This window comes from Podarcis filfolensis, assembly GCF_964270895.1.
Source record: "Podarcis filfolensis genome assembly, chromosome: 5".
Classification (NCBI taxonomy): Eukaryota; Metazoa; Chordata; class Lepidosauria; order Squamata; family Lacertidae; genus Podarcis; species Podarcis filfolensis.
The window spans coordinates 31,342,903-31,360,897 of record NC_139608.1 but is presented as its reverse complement, the minus strand read 5'-3'; the positions used below and the strand labels follow the sequence as shown (position 1 = coordinate 31,360,897).

Here is a 17,995-nt window from a genome sequence, read left to right as displayed (position 1 = left end):
CTTTTCAAAGCCTTTGGGAAGCTGCCCTTTTAAGTATTCTGCATTCTTGTTTCTCTGTCTTGCTCTGCTTTCTCATTTTGTTTTTACTGCAAAAGTAGGAGATTTTATACTTTAAAGAATACGGGTTGAAAAGAATTTAAAGGAGCCGTTTTAAGTGAGGGACCAGGGAAGGTTTGTGATGTGCAACTATCAAAGGACAATTCACTTTTTTAAAAAAAACGATACAACAAAATAACCTTCTCTGTGAACTAAATAATAATTTGTTTCTCTCATTAAGCTGCCAGTTTTAATTATGAGTGCACAAATAGTTCTGTCAGGGCAGATAAACTATTTCCACAGATCACCTTTTATTCATGCTGTTTCTGCCTGTTTGTGACCTGATTGACCACTGCTTTTTGTCAAGTTTTTTTTTTCCTTTTCCTTTTTCCATTCCTGAGATTGGTGATTCTTTCTGGGAGTAGCCAGCTGTGATAAGTGATGAGACCAATCATTATGCCTTGCAGCCCATGAGATTCTTTTAGAAGTTGTCCTCCATGCATTCTGTGGAGAATCAGAAAAAGTCTGATATTTTTAAGATGTTCTATAAATAGAAAAAAATAAGAATGCTTATGAGTATAATAATACTGTTGTGTTTACACCTGGGTAAGAATAAGTGATGAAAAGGTCAGCGCTAGCTGAAGTCCGACTGTTATTTCTTATACATCCTGCTGTCGGCTCCTACAGTTACAAAGAAAGCTGCTACAGGCCCCAGTGGTTAACACTTAAAAGCTTGCCAGCTTTTATACTTGGCAGGAGGCTTCAAAAGCTCAGGATTTGGTAGGCCAGTTTTCTCCATAGAAATGGATGTACAGAGAGATAAGTAATTAAAAGTCATTGGTCAGAGGGTCTTGTACAAAAATGTATTATATAAAGGGCAGTTGTCCACAATGTGGTCAATGTGTGGTCTGATGATCAGCCAGCACAGTAAAGAACAGTACACAGAGAGATGGAAGAGAGGGAGTCACTGAATGCAAAAGCTCCAAGAGATCACAAAAAGAGGAAAACTCCAGTGACCAGAGTTACAGCAGCAAGAAGTTGGCCCCAGGAAGACGTTAGAGGAGACATATGCATCATGTTTCTGGGGGGTATCCTCAAGTCTTGACCAGAAGGAAGGGTTCCCTGGAAGCTGAAAAAAGTCTATCAGAGAAAGAGTGCTTGTCCCATTAAATTGACAATTGATTGTGGATGACAGCTAAGGGATTCTGGTCTACCCTGTATCAATAGAGCAAGTCTGCTAAAAACAAACAAACCCAACCTTAATGCATTGAACAACAACAAAAAACAACAACCAGCCATCAGATCTTGAAAAGTAGTGAACTACTAATGTTGAAGCAGGAACTCCTCTGAAGAAAATAAAAGAGGTATCCAGCCTCTTTTTCAGTACTTTGCTAATTCTTTATGATAATTTGACACTCACACACTTGAAAGTCTCATTATCACCTCACTGACATGCCAGAATAAGGTGAGCCCCCCCCCCAATAATTCTTAGAATGCACCTGCTGAAATCCAATTAATATATCTCCCTTTCGGGGCATAAGAGAAATGGTCCCATGAAAGTTGAGATATTCTCTCCACCACTTTAGTTTTAGTTTGCTGAGAACTATAACTTCTGCTTTTGCAACTTCATTTTGATTGTGTTTTATTCTTTTAACTGTTTTTAGTATATATATATATATATTATATTATATTTCTACTGAAGAGCATGATACACACTAGTTATTTGCTCATTTACAAATGAATGAATGTTTGCTGGCCTGTGGATAAGCATAAGATTCACTAATGTATCTGGACAAGACAGCAAGAGACTTCTTGGTGCTTTTTGCTAATGAAATACAAGGTCAGACGTTTGCTGAAAGATAAATTGTAGACAGCCCTGCAACTCTTTTTTTTTAAAAAAAGAAAGCTTTGATCTATCAGACAGCATTAAGAGCAAAATATAAAAGAGCTTAAACAATGAAACACCACCTGCATAATTAAATTCTAGTATTTAGCTCTTCTGTGTACACACAAATCAGAACTTCCTTTCATATTCTGTGGTGTTTTCAGTTCCGCTCATGTAAATACTTTGTTCAAGGTAGGGAAAGGATGCCTAAAACAGTAGCCTAGGCCTCTTCAGAAATACTTTTAAGACCCATTACTTTCATAACTATCTGCCACAAATTATCTTAAAAGGAAGATTAAGCAGTATAATCCTTTCATTTAAGGAAGCTGGCAGCTACATCAGTCAAATTTTGAGCAAAATAGTTCCACTGGTATTAGCGAGTGACATAAAAAGGATTCCATTCATGTGAGATAGATAATGGTTAAAGGTTAATCAAGCATAAGTGACAATCAATGGCAGCACTCCCTTGCCCTATACATTTTGCTTAGCCCAGATAAGCATAGCTAGACATATAGTACCAACCTGGATACTCCAGAGACTGAGTAGCTTTTACAATAACACTTTTACACTTTAAAAATATTATCCAGGAATACAATAGTGTAAAATAGTGTTTCCTATAGACTGCCACTTGATGAATCCTCACTCTTCATAAGGATCTGATTCTGCAGCCTGGTCTTGGTCACCACCATAAGTGGCAGAGAATCTTTTGGCATATTTTGTTGTCCCACTCCCATTCCCTCAAATTGCTACCTCTCCTCCTTTCCTCTCCCCCTTCCAAATTTGAGCAGAAGGTCTCCTAGGGGGGAATTTGGTTCGACATTACTTGTGAGTTAACCAAGGTATTTTAGGAAGCTGTCTTTCGAGGCTTACAAAACCAGTCCAATATGCTAGAAGAAGAAGAAGAAGAAGAAGAAGAAGAAGAAGAAGAAGAAGAAGAAGAAGAAGAAGAAGAAGAAGAAGAAGTTGTTCATTACATTAAGTTACCTGTGTAAAAAACAAAAGAAAGGAAAAGAAAGAAAAATATTTATTGTACAGTTGAATATCTGCTACACTCGGCAATCAATATGATCTGGTGAAAAACATAGTGAGGAATTCCCCTCTGTATAGAAGCAGAACCCAGCAGTCGAAAACTCGGTGTACTACTTACTAGACCACTCCAAAATGTCTCGTTTTGAAATGATGAATGGCTATTGTCTTTCTGCTGTTTGCAGGTAGTCAGCGCTGGGGGTGGGGGGAGGAAAGACTAGCCTCATGATATTATAAATGGCAACAGCTGCCGCTATTATGCCTCACTTGCACAGATAAATTTTAATCCAACTAGATTCAAGGTGAGGGGTTTTTTGGATTGTTTACACTCTTAAACAGGGGATATCTATAATGAACTCTCTCCCTACCCTATTACCTCTCACAGTCTTCCTTCCTTGACACTCTTTAGCACACTTCCTGACTATCTGCCTTGCATGATATTTCTGCCATAGATAATTTCCCTGATACTGACTGATACTTCTGCTCAGACCCCTTGCCCCACCGAAGCCTTGCCTACTAGGGTCACATGGTGGATTCCAGTGAGATCTCATGGAATGCTTCCTAGAGTTCTCTGAGATCTTGCTAGAGCCCAGTGGTGACAGGGGCAGGTGGGGCAGCCCCCCCCCAGGATTCGACTTCCTGAGGCAGCTGCTTCAGCCCACCTCATAGGCTGGTTGGCTCTGCTTCTGTTCACTCATCCTGCATTGGCCACACCACTTTCTATTTGTTTTACAATCAGCTACTATTGCTTGATAGGGATGCGGGTGGCACTGTGGATTAAACCACAGAGCCTAGGACTTGCCAATCAGAGGGTCGGTGGTTTGAATCCCCGTGATGGGGTGAGCTCCTGTTGCTCGGTCCCTGCTCCTGCCAACCTAAGCAGTTTGAAAGCACGTCAAAGTGCAAGTAGATAAATAGGCACTACTCCAGCGGGAAGGTAAACTGCATTTCCGTGCGCTGCTCTGGTTTGCCAGAAGCGGCTTAGTCATGCTGGGCACATGACCCGGAAGCTGTACACCGGCTCCCTCAGCCAATAAAGCGAGATGAGCGCTGCAACCCCAGAGTCGGTCACGACTGGACCTAATGGTTAGGGGTCCTTACTATTGCTTGATGGTCCTCCCACACCCTGTATTAGGGCCTACCTATAGCTTAGACATGGAGTCACTGGTGTGGTGAGCATGGGCACCAACATAGTTCCTATGGCACCCAAAAAGTATCTTAGTAACTATTCCCTGCAAAAGCCACAATGCATATGAGACTGTTTGCTCTTCCTGCTCAGCTTCCGCTACATGCTCCCGTGGCAGCCATTTTATGACAGTTGTCACTGGAATTTTCTCAAAACTCTGAATATGCCTACTGGAGCAAAAAGGGGGGCAGACCCAACGAACACATAAACAGGTCTGCAATGAAAATTGTGCTTTCTCTAAGAGCAATATCTGTTTTTCTAGGTGGGGGATGTTAGGAGGGGATTTTGAGAGAAGAATCAACCACAGATGATAGGGTGCAAACCTCTTTTCAAATAATCTGTGTGAACCCCCTGCCACTTTTTCCCACCTGCATGTTTTCAAAAGCATACTTTCTTGAAAATATAAATATGTAATCTCATGTGGGAAAGGGGGCTGTTGTGTGTGGGGGTGTGTGGGGGTGTGTGGAGAGAGAGAGAGAGACACACACACAGAGAGAATTAAGAATATGGTAGTCTGGGACAGAAACAGGATTAAGCAAGGCTTTCCAATTGCTTCCCCGCTCTACATTCTCCTGCCACAGCTGTTTTTTCCCTAGGACTGAGCAGATGTCACACTTTCCTTTCATCTGTATCTGTCTGTAATGTGCTCTTACAAGCCATGGTGAAGAGAAGGTTCTGCCCATTGGCTCGAGAGAAACAGCCACCACCTGAACAAATGGTTGTCTGGGTTTCAGTCTCACAGCTATTTAGCTTAATTCCCTGAAGAAGGATGTCTCTGTGCTCTAGACCCAGCAGTGGTCTCTGTTTGTTAAGTAGATCTTGGTACCCAGGATGAACTTAAACCAAATGCCAAACAGTGGAAGCTTTGCCAGGATTTCGACTGTTAGTTTTGCAGAGTAAAGTTAAAAGAGCTTGACATACATCATAGCATTTTGCTGCAGCGTGATAAAATTTATAGCACTGGCGAGCAGGGCCTTAGCTTTGGAATTATCGGCCTATCCAGCTTGATGCTGGAAGCAAAGTGCATGAATAGAGTCCAGATCCCGGCAGTGTAAAAATGCTTTCCTAACCACTGATGAGCTAAAATATGAAATAACTGAAGGGTGAACCAGGGAATTGGCTTTGGTGAAGAATGTTTTGCCAATCATTCAGTGATTGCTGACAGGATTACAAGCTGAGCTTTGTCGGCCAAAGAAGAAACAAGAAAGAAAATGAGCAGGAGAAGCTCATGCCAAATGGGAGGCTGATAGCTGTGAACGAGTGAAGTACTATCATTTCAGCTAGCAATGCACTGCTGGAATGGGTTTTGTAGGGTCTTCAGAAATCGGAACCACAACAGATTCAACCTTGATGTGTCAAAAGATGGTACAATCACCTGATGTGCACTACATTCTGCCACTAGCATGTAAAGTGTAAAAAGGTAATTGGAAAGGGCATAGTAGATGATAATATATGACAGCTGCCATTTTATCAGGATAGCAGTTTGGAGTGTGCCTGCAGATGGGAACTGGGAGTCCAGTCCAAGGAGCAACAAAGGTTATCAGAGGGTAAACCAGAAGAAACAAACACAGAACAAACCAGGACTAAAGAAGATCAGAAGAAGAAGAAGAAGAGTTTGAATTTGATATCCTGCTTTATCACTACCCTAAGGAGTCTCAAAGCGGCTAACATTCTCCTTTCCCTTCCTCCCCCACAACAAACACTCTGTGAGGTGAGTGGGGCTGAGAGACTTCAAAGAAGTGCGACTGGCCCAAGGTCACCCAGCAGCCGCATGTGGAGGAGCGGAGACGCGAACCCGGTTCCCCAGATTACGAGACTACCGCTCTTAACCACTACACCACACTGGCTCCATCAGAAATGAGTATCAGATGAAGTTAAGGGGAGATAACTAACAATCCCTTATTTAGGGCCTTCTCAGCCAGAGGGCACAGCCTCTGACCCAGAGGATGGGTCTCCTACAGTACATCTGTCCCTCAGCCTCACAGAAGACAATCTTTACAAAATAATGTGAAGGCCCTTTAAACAAACATCTCCTTCAGAAAGTGGAGACTCCTCCACTTCAGATCTAGTCAGCCAAAGGTAAAGGGACCCCTGACTATTAGGTCCAGTCGTGACCGACTCTGGGGTTGCTGCGCTCATCTCGCTTTATTGGCTGAGGGAGCCAGCGTACAGCTTCCGGGTCATGTGGCCAGCATGACTAAGCCGCTTCTGGCGAACCAGAGCAGCACACGGAAATGCCGTTTACCTTCCCGCTGGAACGGTACCTATTAATCTACTTGCACCTTGACGTGCTTTCGAACTGTTAGGTTGGCAGGAGCAGGGACCAAGAAATGGGAGCTCACCCCGTTGCGGGGATTCGAACCGCGACCTTCTGATCGGCAAGTCCTAGGCTCTGTGGTTTAACCCACAGCGCCACCCACGTCCCAGTCAGCCTACATAAGGTTTAATTCGGGTCCAGCTCTCTGTGAACCAGCTTCTCTTGCCTTAGCTTCAAAGAGCTGTCCAAGGTTCTGTATGCTCTCTCCTTGGTCCTGCTTCCCTTTTGAGTCTTAGGTAACCACAGAAAGTGGACATGTGTCAGGGATTCTGCATATATCTAAACATATTTATAAAGAATTGAAAAAGAAAATGAGAGCTTGGTGGTCTGGTGGCGAGAGATCACACTCTGTGGTCATCAAACATGGGGCCTTTCACCAGGTAGGCAGTGGTTGATTAAGGAGACTCAAAGTAAGAGAAGGCAACTGTCCTTCTCAATTATTTGTTCCACTATCTAGACTCAAATGGCACATTACCTTGAGCATGGATGGAGGCTGCATTTACTTATCACATTTAATAGCCTTTGAAAGACCTGCCTGTTAATTTGTCTAATCCCATTTTAAGCTTTAGCCCTACTATGCAATAACTACAAGCATCAAGGCGATTTGGAGGAGGGTGGGGTTCAGTTTCCCATACAACTGATGTAACTTCTGTTTCTATGACTTCTGCTTTTTTTAAAAAAAAACTATTTTAAAGAAAAGCTGAAATAGAAGTATGCAAAAAAGGATAACTTTAACAATTATTTAAACTGCAGGATACATAAATATGTGATTGGAATAGAAGATGGAGTATGAAATAAAGCAGATTTGAAACTGCATATATGCGGAAACACAATACTATTGTCTCATTGGGGACCATTCAGTCAAAAGGAGTGTAATTGTTAAAATTTATTTGCATTCACTATATAATTGCAGGATGTAAGCATTTCACTAGCAGGGCTAAGTACATGTGTGGTGTGAGATGGGGGATAAGTGCACAATTGTCGATCTGCAACTGATATAGAAACACCCTACCATTGTTCTGGTAGAGGCAGGTTATCCAAAAGATTATAATTATGACTCATGAGCACATATATATTCCTTAAAAAAAGTTAAAATACTATGATCTAAAATTTTGACTTGCACAAAAAGTAAAACATAATGCATTTCATTTATTAGTTCATAATGTTCATGCATAAATCAGGCAAAGTCTATATTTGATTTCTGCAGAATATATTCAGTTCTTTGTCAGATGCCCGCCAGTTTATTTCAGTAATTTTTATTTTATCAAAAGAGCACTGTACTTGCATTGAATTTGTGCATCACTTTTGCCATACGTCTCTGCTAGTAAATCATCAAAGACTTAATGAACCTTGTGGTTACGATATTTTCATTCTTCCCATAGATGCCAGCCCCTGCAGACTATGCAAGCCTAACCATATTCAATCATAAGGACAGTGGGGCGAGGGGGGCTACTTAAACAATACTGTGAATTCGCATTGTCTTTTCTAGTTTTAAAAGCACACCACTCTTCTTCTTCTTTTTTGGTAAGGGGGCAACGTTTAGCAGCATTTTCTAAAAGCCCTATACTGTTCAGTTCACATGCAACAAAACATAGTTTGGAGATTGACAGTGCAATTCTAGACACATCTTCTGGGAAGTAAGACCCAGTCAGAGGGGCTTAATCCCATATACGTAGGTGGGCATATGATTGGAGCCTGGAAATATGGCAGAGGTTCAGAAACTGCCTCTTTGTCCTCTCTTTTTGTATAGTGTTCTTCAAGTGTTCAAAGCCTCACCTGATGAAGGCAGAATGAGGATGCACTAGCTGGTCTGCCCCTCCACATCACATCTTCATCACCTGGCCCCTCTTTTCATTTCTTTTATTGCTAGGAGGCAACCTCAGAATATTTATACCAATGTGCTAATACTAATTCTAATGATATTAATACTGCCACTGTAGGCGGCTCCCAACAGAATATTAAAAGCACGATTAAACATTAAAAACTTCCCTAAACAGGACTGCCTTCAGATGTCTTCTAAAAGTCAGATAGGTGTTTATTTCTTTGACATCTGATGGGAGGGCATTCCACAGGGCGGGTGCCACTACCAAGAAGGCCCTCTGCCTGGTTCCCTGTAACCTCACTTCTTGCAGTGAGGAAATCGCCAGAAGGCCCTCGGAGCTGGACCTCAGTGTCCAGGCTGAACGATGGGGGTGGAGACGCTCCTTCATGTATGCTGGGAAGTCATGATAATATGTAGTAAGAACGTGGGTTTCTTTGTCATATTTGAATGAGTTGTTATGTCACTGCCTTTGTGGAATTTAATTTATCTCCCTTAGACAGCTATATCCCAGGATAAAAGCAAACTGAAGGTGGCTTACAAATAAAAATAAAAATCTGAACAAAAATTGAAATAAACCTAAAAAATTAAACAAAATAAACAAGCAGTGCCAGGAAGCATTGTCAAAAGTTTAATGTGATCTACATAATTGTGAATATTGTCATATGGCTCTTTCCAAGCATTTTTGTCATACAGAGTGCTATGCTGAACATGCTAATCCTTTAACAACAACAACAACAACAACAACAACAACAACACTCTCCTGAAAGCCATTGTTCACAAAATGACTGCTACGTGGTGTCTGTTTTGTCTATGCTAGCCTGACACATTTATTTTTGAACCTGTCCTCCAAATATAATTACTGGTAACTCACCCAGCTTTTCAACCCGGATGACTCTAAATATTAGGTGAAAAAGTTAATGATGCTGTTTAATGGGTATCTTTTTGAATCACATTAAATTGTCTATGGTGAACGATGTATTTATCATTTTGTAAGTCAACGTGGTCAAAGCTGTTCTTTCTGAAAACAACACATGAAGAAGACAAGGCAGGTATATGCACAGCTGTGCTGAGTTTTACTTTAAAACCTTGCTATTGGCATGGGAGGTTGGTGTGGCCAGATATGTTCAATTGCTTTTCTTCTATATAAGCTGTCTAGAATAGTAAATCATCTAACAGGGAGTGCTAGGTTTCTTGTGTATTGTAAAATGAAAGTGTCTGAAATATGGAGCAGGGCAGCTAAACGGTTTGGTTACATTTTACTGGTAAAGTCTCATTGCCATTCTCTCCTGTATGCATTCCAGATGTTTGGATGCGTTGAGGCACACATTTTCTGAACCTTTCAGATCCTTTTGAACCCTTGATCACTTTTTCATCCCCTCATCATTAAATCCAGCATTGACATACAAATACAGCTTCTACCCTACAAGTAACAATTAATACCACAGTTTAGAAATAACATGTGGGCTGCTGCCACAATGAGTCCACATTGGCTCCTATCCTTGCGCACTGGCTTATTGTATTTTCGTCATAATCAGTTCCCTTGTTTATAGCCAAACACTCTGGAATATCTGGGAACAACCTGTAATATGCTCAATATATTATGCCGCTGTGGTTTATTCATGCTAAAAAAAAATCAAAACAAATGACATGCACGATATGCCATGGCTGCATTTCTCGAAGAAAAAACAAAACAAACAAAAACCTAAGAAAAAATAGGCAATAACTTGTATTATTTACTGACCCAGTTTGATGCTTGGAACCCTTCAGTCCCTATCAACTCTTTTCTTAGTATTGATTTGTCGGAGAAGGATTTGGGTACTAGGAAGCTAATCAGACAACTGAGCCATCTACCGTAGTTCGGTATTGTCTATCCCAGAGGTGCCTAACGTGTGGCCCTCCAGATGTTCTTGGACTACAAATCCTATCACCCCCCCACACACCATTGGCCATGAAGGCTGGGGCCGATGGGGCTTGCAGCCCAATAACATCTGGAGGACTACAGGTTGACCACCCCTGGTCTTTACTAACTTGAAACAGCTCTCCAAGGTTTCTGAGAGGAGCTTTCCCCAGCCCTACCTGGAGATTACAGAAACCAAACTTAGGTGTTTTGCATACCAAGCATGCACTCTACGACTGAACTCTGGCCCTCCCCAAAACCAGAGATGCCTGGGAATCCATCTGGAACCTTCTTTATGTGAACCATGTGTTTCTGAGCTATTGTGAAAAGCTCACCTCACAACTGAGACAAGCTTTTACAAGCCCCTCAAAGTTATTCCCTGAACCTGACTCAGGAGAACTTCACTGGCACCTCTACATGTAAACTCTGGCAACTTTCTAGCCAATAGCTCCAAGAAGTGATTGCTCTTGATTAGGGGGGGAAATTACCCTTGCTTATAGAATCCCTGCAATGGGGTGAGCTCCCGTTGCTCGGTCCCTGCTCCTGCCAACCTAGCAGTTCGAAAGCATGTCAAAGTGCAAGTAGATAAATAGGTACCGCTCTGGCAGGAAGGTAAACGGCGTTTCCGTGCACTGCTCTGGTTCTCCAGAAGCGGCTTAGTCATGCTGGCCACATGACCCAGAAGCTGTACGCCGGCTCCCTCAGCCAATAAAGCGAGATGAGCGCCGCAACCCCCGAGTCGGTCACGACTGGACCTAATGGTCAGGGGACCCTTTACCTTTTTTATAGAACACTAATACATGAGAGAAGTCTAAGCTAGAACCTGTTTTCCATGACAAGATTTGAGGCTGAATGAACCAGGCCTATGTTTTGCAGCAAAAAAATGATTGGTTGTTCTATCATCTTGGAAGCTAGCAGTGTATTCTGTCCAAGTCTACTTTGAAGTGAGAATCACTGAGTTAAATGGGGCTTACTTCCAGGCCACGTGTGTGTAGGACTGAAGCCTGAATGCAATGTACAGAGTCAACCTTTGTTCACATACAGACCTGACTGTACAAGGCATACATTTCATGTTAAATGAAGAAACTATTCTGCCCCATATTCATTTTGCTCTGAGAGTCCTGTGTGGCCATATTTTGATTTATAATATGTTTTGCTATGTGATGGAGGCAGCACAAGATAGCTCTTGTTCCTTTTTGTTATTATTCTTTGTGTGTTTATTGGCAAGGATGGGTAGGTGGGTGAAAAAGGTTGTATATGATGAATGGATTTTGTTTTCTGGGTGACAGAGATTATTAGTTAATACATCACTTTGTACACTAGGGGCTAGCACCTGAACAAGGATTATTGGCACCATGCTGAGGGGTTGTGGCTCAAATTCCAAACAGGAGAGAGATCCACTGAGACTATTTAAAATGTTCTTACGTTACATGCGCAATCTGGGGATTTGAGATGCTAATGTGAAAGGTATGCTGCATTACACATTCTTAGATAACAGCTACTCTTTCTTCCATGCGATTTTGTATTAACTTTGAACTTGATGAGAACAGCACAAGATGAAAAATATGAGAAACAGAAGTAGAAAATAACACACACACACACACATGTGTGTGTGTGTGTGTCCTGCAACCTAATGTTGCTGTGTATCTTTCCTACTGAAATGGTTCAGTCCTGCAACCTAATGTTGCTGTGTATCTTTCCTGCTGAAATGGTTCAGTTAGCCATTCCCTGTAAGCAGGGTATTGTACCTTGCTCTTCTTTCTCTCCATCCTATTTTCCCCATAGACCTTTTCCAACTGACCACATACCATGGCTACTTTCCATGTTTTGGCCTTATTGGGTTTTTTTATTGGGGTAGGGATGCCCCCTTAGTATTTTTGGGGGGGGGGGGGAATCTGCATCTGTGGACCTCAGGATTTGCATGAACATGCTGATGCCTTGCTATTTTTTTCTCGCTTGTCCCATTTTGGCTACAATTTTGTTGGCACTCAGCATCTGTGTCCACTGTGGAAGGGTATGGTATTCTGTAGTCTCTATGAATCTGCATAAACCACTAAGGAGTCCATGCCTTCAAGCACTTGATAGATAAAAAAGAGGAATAGACCTGTGATGCCCTAATTCTCATACCAAGGATGACTGCTGACCCCACTTTTTCCCACTGAACTTGATTGAGAAGTCCACACCTTCCTTCTGTATGCTATTTACTCTGTAATATAGACTGTAATATATGAATGAATTTATTATTTCGGTCACAGACCAGTTCCCGCTCACGTACAAAATCAGGGAAGTCATGAAACACAATAGGGACACATTTAAATTTGCAGTTCAGTATAACAGGGACAGTACAGATATAGCAGCAATTAAAATATATAAATTAGATCTTACTCAGAGTGTAATATAGTGCCTTCCGTCAGTCTAAAAGCCAAGATTTTCTGTTCTTCTTTCAGATAAAGATAGGCTAGTCCAACCCAATTTCCCACAAATATATATCTGAAGCACCCGAAATATGAAGTAGCAGGCTCTGCACTGCATGGTATTTTAGTGTTCATAGACATACAGTATGTTGAGATTAGAAATGAAGCACCTGCTCTTCCACTCTCCAATATTTAACTTCTGCAGAAACTAGGGTGAGGTGGGGAGCACCAAAGAAAGGCGTGCTCTGTTACCACTGCAAGCAACCAGTAGCTTTTATTTTGCAGCCAATAATTCTTCCTGTTGACCTCATTCCTCCCATATCCTGCATGCTCACCTATTTGGGGCCTTAAAAAACCCCATAGACCAGGGGTCAGCAACCTTTCTCAGCCGTGGGCTGGACCACTGTCCCTCAGACCGTGTGGTGGGCTGGACTATATTTTGAAGGGAAAAAATGAACAAATTCCTATGCCCCACAAATAACTCAGAGATGCATTTTAAATAAAAACACACATTCTGCTCATGTAAAAACACCAGGCAGGCTCCACAAATAACCCAGAGATGCATTTTAATAAAAGAACACATTCTACTCATGTAAAAACACGCTGATTCCCAGATCATCCATGGGCCGGATTAAGAAGGTGATTGGGCGGGATCTGGCCCCCGGGCCTTAGGTTGCCTACCCATGAAGTAGACAATAGTACCTCCATGTGACTTTTAAGGTTATGAGAGAGGTCACCAAATTCTTCTTTAAAAACTTTACATTGACCATAGACTAATGTTTTTAACTACAACTGTTTGTTCCTGATTCCTTTCTGGTGCCTAAGAGGAAGAATGACTGCTGGGAGGAACACTGAGAGAAGGAGCACCATGGTGTACATCGTGGTGTACAAAGTGGACATCTTTATCTGTCTCAGCTGCAACAAAACATGTCTCTTCTCTATTTGGTCTCTGCAGCCATAGCAGGTGCTTTTGTAACCTTCCAACAGTTTGACTTCACCCCCAAAGGCACACTCCTCCATTTTTTCCCAAGACAGACGGATGCCAATAACAATTTTGTATTCAATATGCTGCTTATGAGTGTCAAAGATCATTTCCTTAGCAAAGATCCCATTTCTACTTTTCAAGATCCAGCTAGAGTATATATAAAAACCCCCAAACAATTTAATATATCAGTTACTTCGAAAGGTATCGTTTATTGGAAATGACCTTTTGTTACTTGGTAACTGTGTGATTTTCAGAATATATTAGAAAATTATAATTAGCATGAGTTTAGCATAATCTTTTCTGGTCTTAGAAACATTGAGTCTCACTATGGGCATGTGAATTAACACTGGGAAGTTCACCTTAGGGTCACTGCAATTGTAAGATAATGCTGAACAAAGTCAAATTAATTTAGAGCAATCTATAGAAAGACTCACTACCGTTCTGCAGAAAATATGCAGTATTCTGGAAATTGAAGGGCCTGCAGAGCAAATATGTCAAGCTCAAAATAAACATGCGCCTTTCCAAAACTGCAGTAGAAATAATAAATTGGAAATGCAAATCTACTTTAACTCAGCGTGAATCTTCCAAACCAACTTCATTTTGCAAAGTTCCTATTTTCCATTTTGACTAGTTTGCATTTTATCACAGTAACATTTTTTCCAAACTTAGGGATACAGGAAGTTTTCCTAGGCTAGGGATGGCTAGTGGGAAATATTTTTCTCGTCTCATAGACCTACATCATATCAATAGAAGCATTGTAAATATTAACAATATGTCAGTTAACACCTCTGCATGGAAGTCAATCCCTCTTTCCTCTTATATAGCACTGGAAAAGATGCTTGAGAAGTTATCAAAACAATGCAATGAATTACTGGACTAATTTTCTTTTTAATCAACTATGAGGTTTGGCTGTTGCTCAGAGAGAAGTTCAGTCATGAGATAATATCACTGCTCCTCTTATGCATTAGCAACTATCGACAGATCAGGAAATGGAAAATAGAAACAAGTGGAAATTGTTGCAATGGAGGGAAGTAATAAGTGGGGTCCCCCAAGGATTTATATTAGGTCCAGTGATACTTAACTTTTTCGTAAATGATATACAGGAGGAGTGAAAAGCAGGATAGCCATATTTGCAAATGACTCTAATAAAAGCCTATGCAGATAGGTTTTAATAATTCCTTTAAAAAGAGAGAAAAGTACAGTCATACTTTGATTCCTTCAACTTCGTAAGTTGAACAGCCTACTTCTCAAACGTTTTGGCTCCCAAATGATCAAACCCCGGAAGTAACTGTTCTGGTTTTTGAATGTTCTTTTGGAAGCCGAACGTCTGACAGGGCTTGCGTGGCTTCCGATTCAGAAGCCAATCAGAAGCCATGCTTTGGTTTTCAAATGTTTTGAAAGTCGAACGGACTTCCGGAATGGATTCTGTTCGACTTCCAAGGTATGACTGTATTTGTTTTAAAATTAAATACACATAACAAAAAAATTGTTTTCATATAAATCCATCATATCTTTACATTACTGTAAAGATGCTGTAAAGATACTGTAGAGAAAAATGTTTATTACTTAATACTTAGTATCAAATAATAAAATGGTAACTTTTATCAAACAATAAAATAAGCCTTGTTCAGTCTCTAGCCTCTCCAGGAATACCATCAACATGAAAGACGGTTACCTGAGAAGTCAAAGAGCTAGCAGGCTAGATGGACCCAATGATCTGGTTCAGTAAAGGGAATCATGACTAACTTATCTCACTGATTCCAGTGGGGCCAACATGTGACTAAGTTAACCTGGATCCAAAACCAAAGTCAGATTTTGCAACTGCAATCTTATCTTAGAAAATGGGGTGGAGACCTCAGAGCTATTGGGTTTAGTCAACTTTTTTTTCTTTCTGGCAAACAAAATACAATTTGACAGTAACACTTGGGAACCATCGTGTAGACAATGTACCAAGAACATAAGAAGATCCTGCTGGATCAGGCTAATGACACATCTAGTCCAGAATCTGTTCTCAAAGTGGCCAACCTGGAAAAACACAAGCTATTTGCCAAATTACAAATGAGAGTTTTTCAGTGTCAGTGAAGAATTCTTCTTAATTAAGACCTGCTTAAGGGTGAAACACTTCAAGACTTTTACCAACAGAAGTTCACATAAATGCATCAGTGTCTTTGCTGTAGAGGCAACTCAATGAGTACTTACAAAGGCAGAGATTATTTCAGTTTTCTAAATACAGTGGTACCTCAGGTTAAGAACTTAATTTGTTCTGGAGGTGTGTTCTTAACCTGAAACTGTTCTTAACCTGAGGTACCACTTTAGCTAATGGGGCCTCCCCCTGCTGCCGCACCACCAGAGCACGATTTCTGTTCTCATCCTGAAGCAAAGTTCTTAACCCGAGGTACTATTTCTGGGTTAGTACCACTGTACATCAGTTATACATCGGTATAGGTGATCAGTAAACCAGCACTGATGTGTTTTGCTCATTGAGAGCCAATCAGCAATAACACTGTACAAAGGATTCAGAAAAACCCCCAATTCCATTTTCAAATATGTTGCATGTCCATAACTTTTGTTTTACCACTGCAAAGTAAAATAGGATTGTTACAGATCTGAAAACTCATGAGGGAACTGATGAACACGGATCATAATAAATCTCCTTGTAGAACTTGTTCCAAATTTGGAAAATATTATTTACATTTTGCAGTCAAATTCACACCTGTGAATTCATAAGAACTGAATATTTAAATCACTTTAATCACTTGTTTTCATCATCACTAGTATTTTCATGTAGATAATTGCATTGCAAAATAAGACCACTTCTTCTGTGATCAAAAACACATTATCCCACATTCCCTAGCAGAGGAGCCTCTTTTAGATACAAATATTTTAGTTTGGGTAAAACAACCTGAACATAACAAAGGATCCATCTTGGAACTTGAAAGTTACAGACTGATGAAAACAAGTTCATTGTACCCAGATTGATGGGCACACATTGTTGGTAAAGATATGCTTACTGGAAGGGAACACCAAAACAATGTGACAGCTGTAAAGGTTCTGTGCTTTGAAATCTTTCAGAAAGATAGTATTTCTCTTGAGTGATGCCTTCAGTTCCTCTGCTGGTGACCTCTCGGGAAGCTTGCAACTTCTGAGCTGTAATGGTGCCCATCAAAATTGACACACACTTTATTCTCTGAGTCAGATGACTCTCCTGTGGATAGATTTGTGTGTGTGTTGGGTTGTGGGGAGAGATAGCCTTCATCACATGTTTGGGCACAGACCACAGGCATCATAGTATGTTATTAATGCAATGCAAGAGTTACAATATAGTGAAAATTATAAATATTACCACACTACATATCTAAAAGTTTCAGAAGATTTGAAGCATGCTCACAGCTAACTATCAGCAATTGCCCTTACCTTTTTTCAATGTCTTTGCTATTAAACAGAATGACAGGGATCCTTCAAAGGATGAAAAAGATCACAAATGATTTGAAAATGCATCGTACAACATAGCCATATCTGTCGCTTTTAACAACGAGGAACCCTCAACCCCAGGAATTGTATTGTCATTTTCATATGCTAGCATACTGAATTATATGCCAACAGAAAATTGCTTATTACTTAATACTTAGATTGAAGAATCAATTCTGGCTAAGTCACAACACCTCTCAGCCAGGTTTCATGAAAACTATCCTGGTGGCAACCTTTTCTTCCTAATTACAAAACATATTTTTTATTTATTTTAAAAACAACTAACAAATTGCTTTGGCATTGGTGAAGCCTATTAAATTGTGTGATTTTGCACAGTCAATAAATACAGTATAAGCAAATTCTCAGTCTTGGTAATTTTTTTAAATGATTATTTCACTTAAGTAATGGGAAAGTATATAACAGAAAGTATATAACAGATGACCTTCTGGCCTTTGAACTTTTTGCTTCCATGTTAACCCAACCCATGAAGTTAGACACATCTTCACCTGATTCTCGTTTATACCCACCTTTCCTTACTTTGCTACTAACTGTACTGAGCTAGGCCAGAGATTCACTTAACCTTTATGACTCTGTTCTCACAAAATAAGGATTTGCCATGGACATGCATACATTTTTCACTCAGCGAGAGTCCCTGAGCAGCACTTGGAAACGTGCTTCCATGTATGTGAAACAGGCACAGTTTACGTGCAACTTCTGCCCCAGTCAACCCTGCAAGCTGGGGTGGAGAATAAGGGAGTATGTTAGTTGTGACAGGGAATCTGAGGCTTGAACCAGGTCCGTCTAGGTCCATGCTACCTGTATTTGTAGTTTTCAGTTCCTTGAGCCCTCTTTTCAGGTCCAGAAGGAATCAGACATTTCTAACGTCAGCCTCTGGGATTATTGGGCAGCCTGGCATTCTGTTCTTATATGGTTAACAGTGTTTCCTGCCAGTTACGCTC

The 17,995-nt window shown here is 40.8% G+C and overlaps 1 long non-coding RNA gene across 1 annotated transcript; it reads right to left on the bottom strand.

Moving 5' to 3' along the window:
• Positions 1–331: 331 nt before the first annotated feature.
• On the bottom strand, positions 332–17,992 carry LOC310762644. Its single transcript, XR_014548093.1, has 3 exons — positions 17,853–17,992; positions 16,983–17,024; positions 332–540 (listed from the first exon to the last, which is right to left on the bottom strand). It is a non-coding gene; the product is annotated as an uncharacterized lncRNA (long non-coding RNA).
• Between the last annotated feature and the right edge of the window lie 3 nt (positions 17,993–17,995).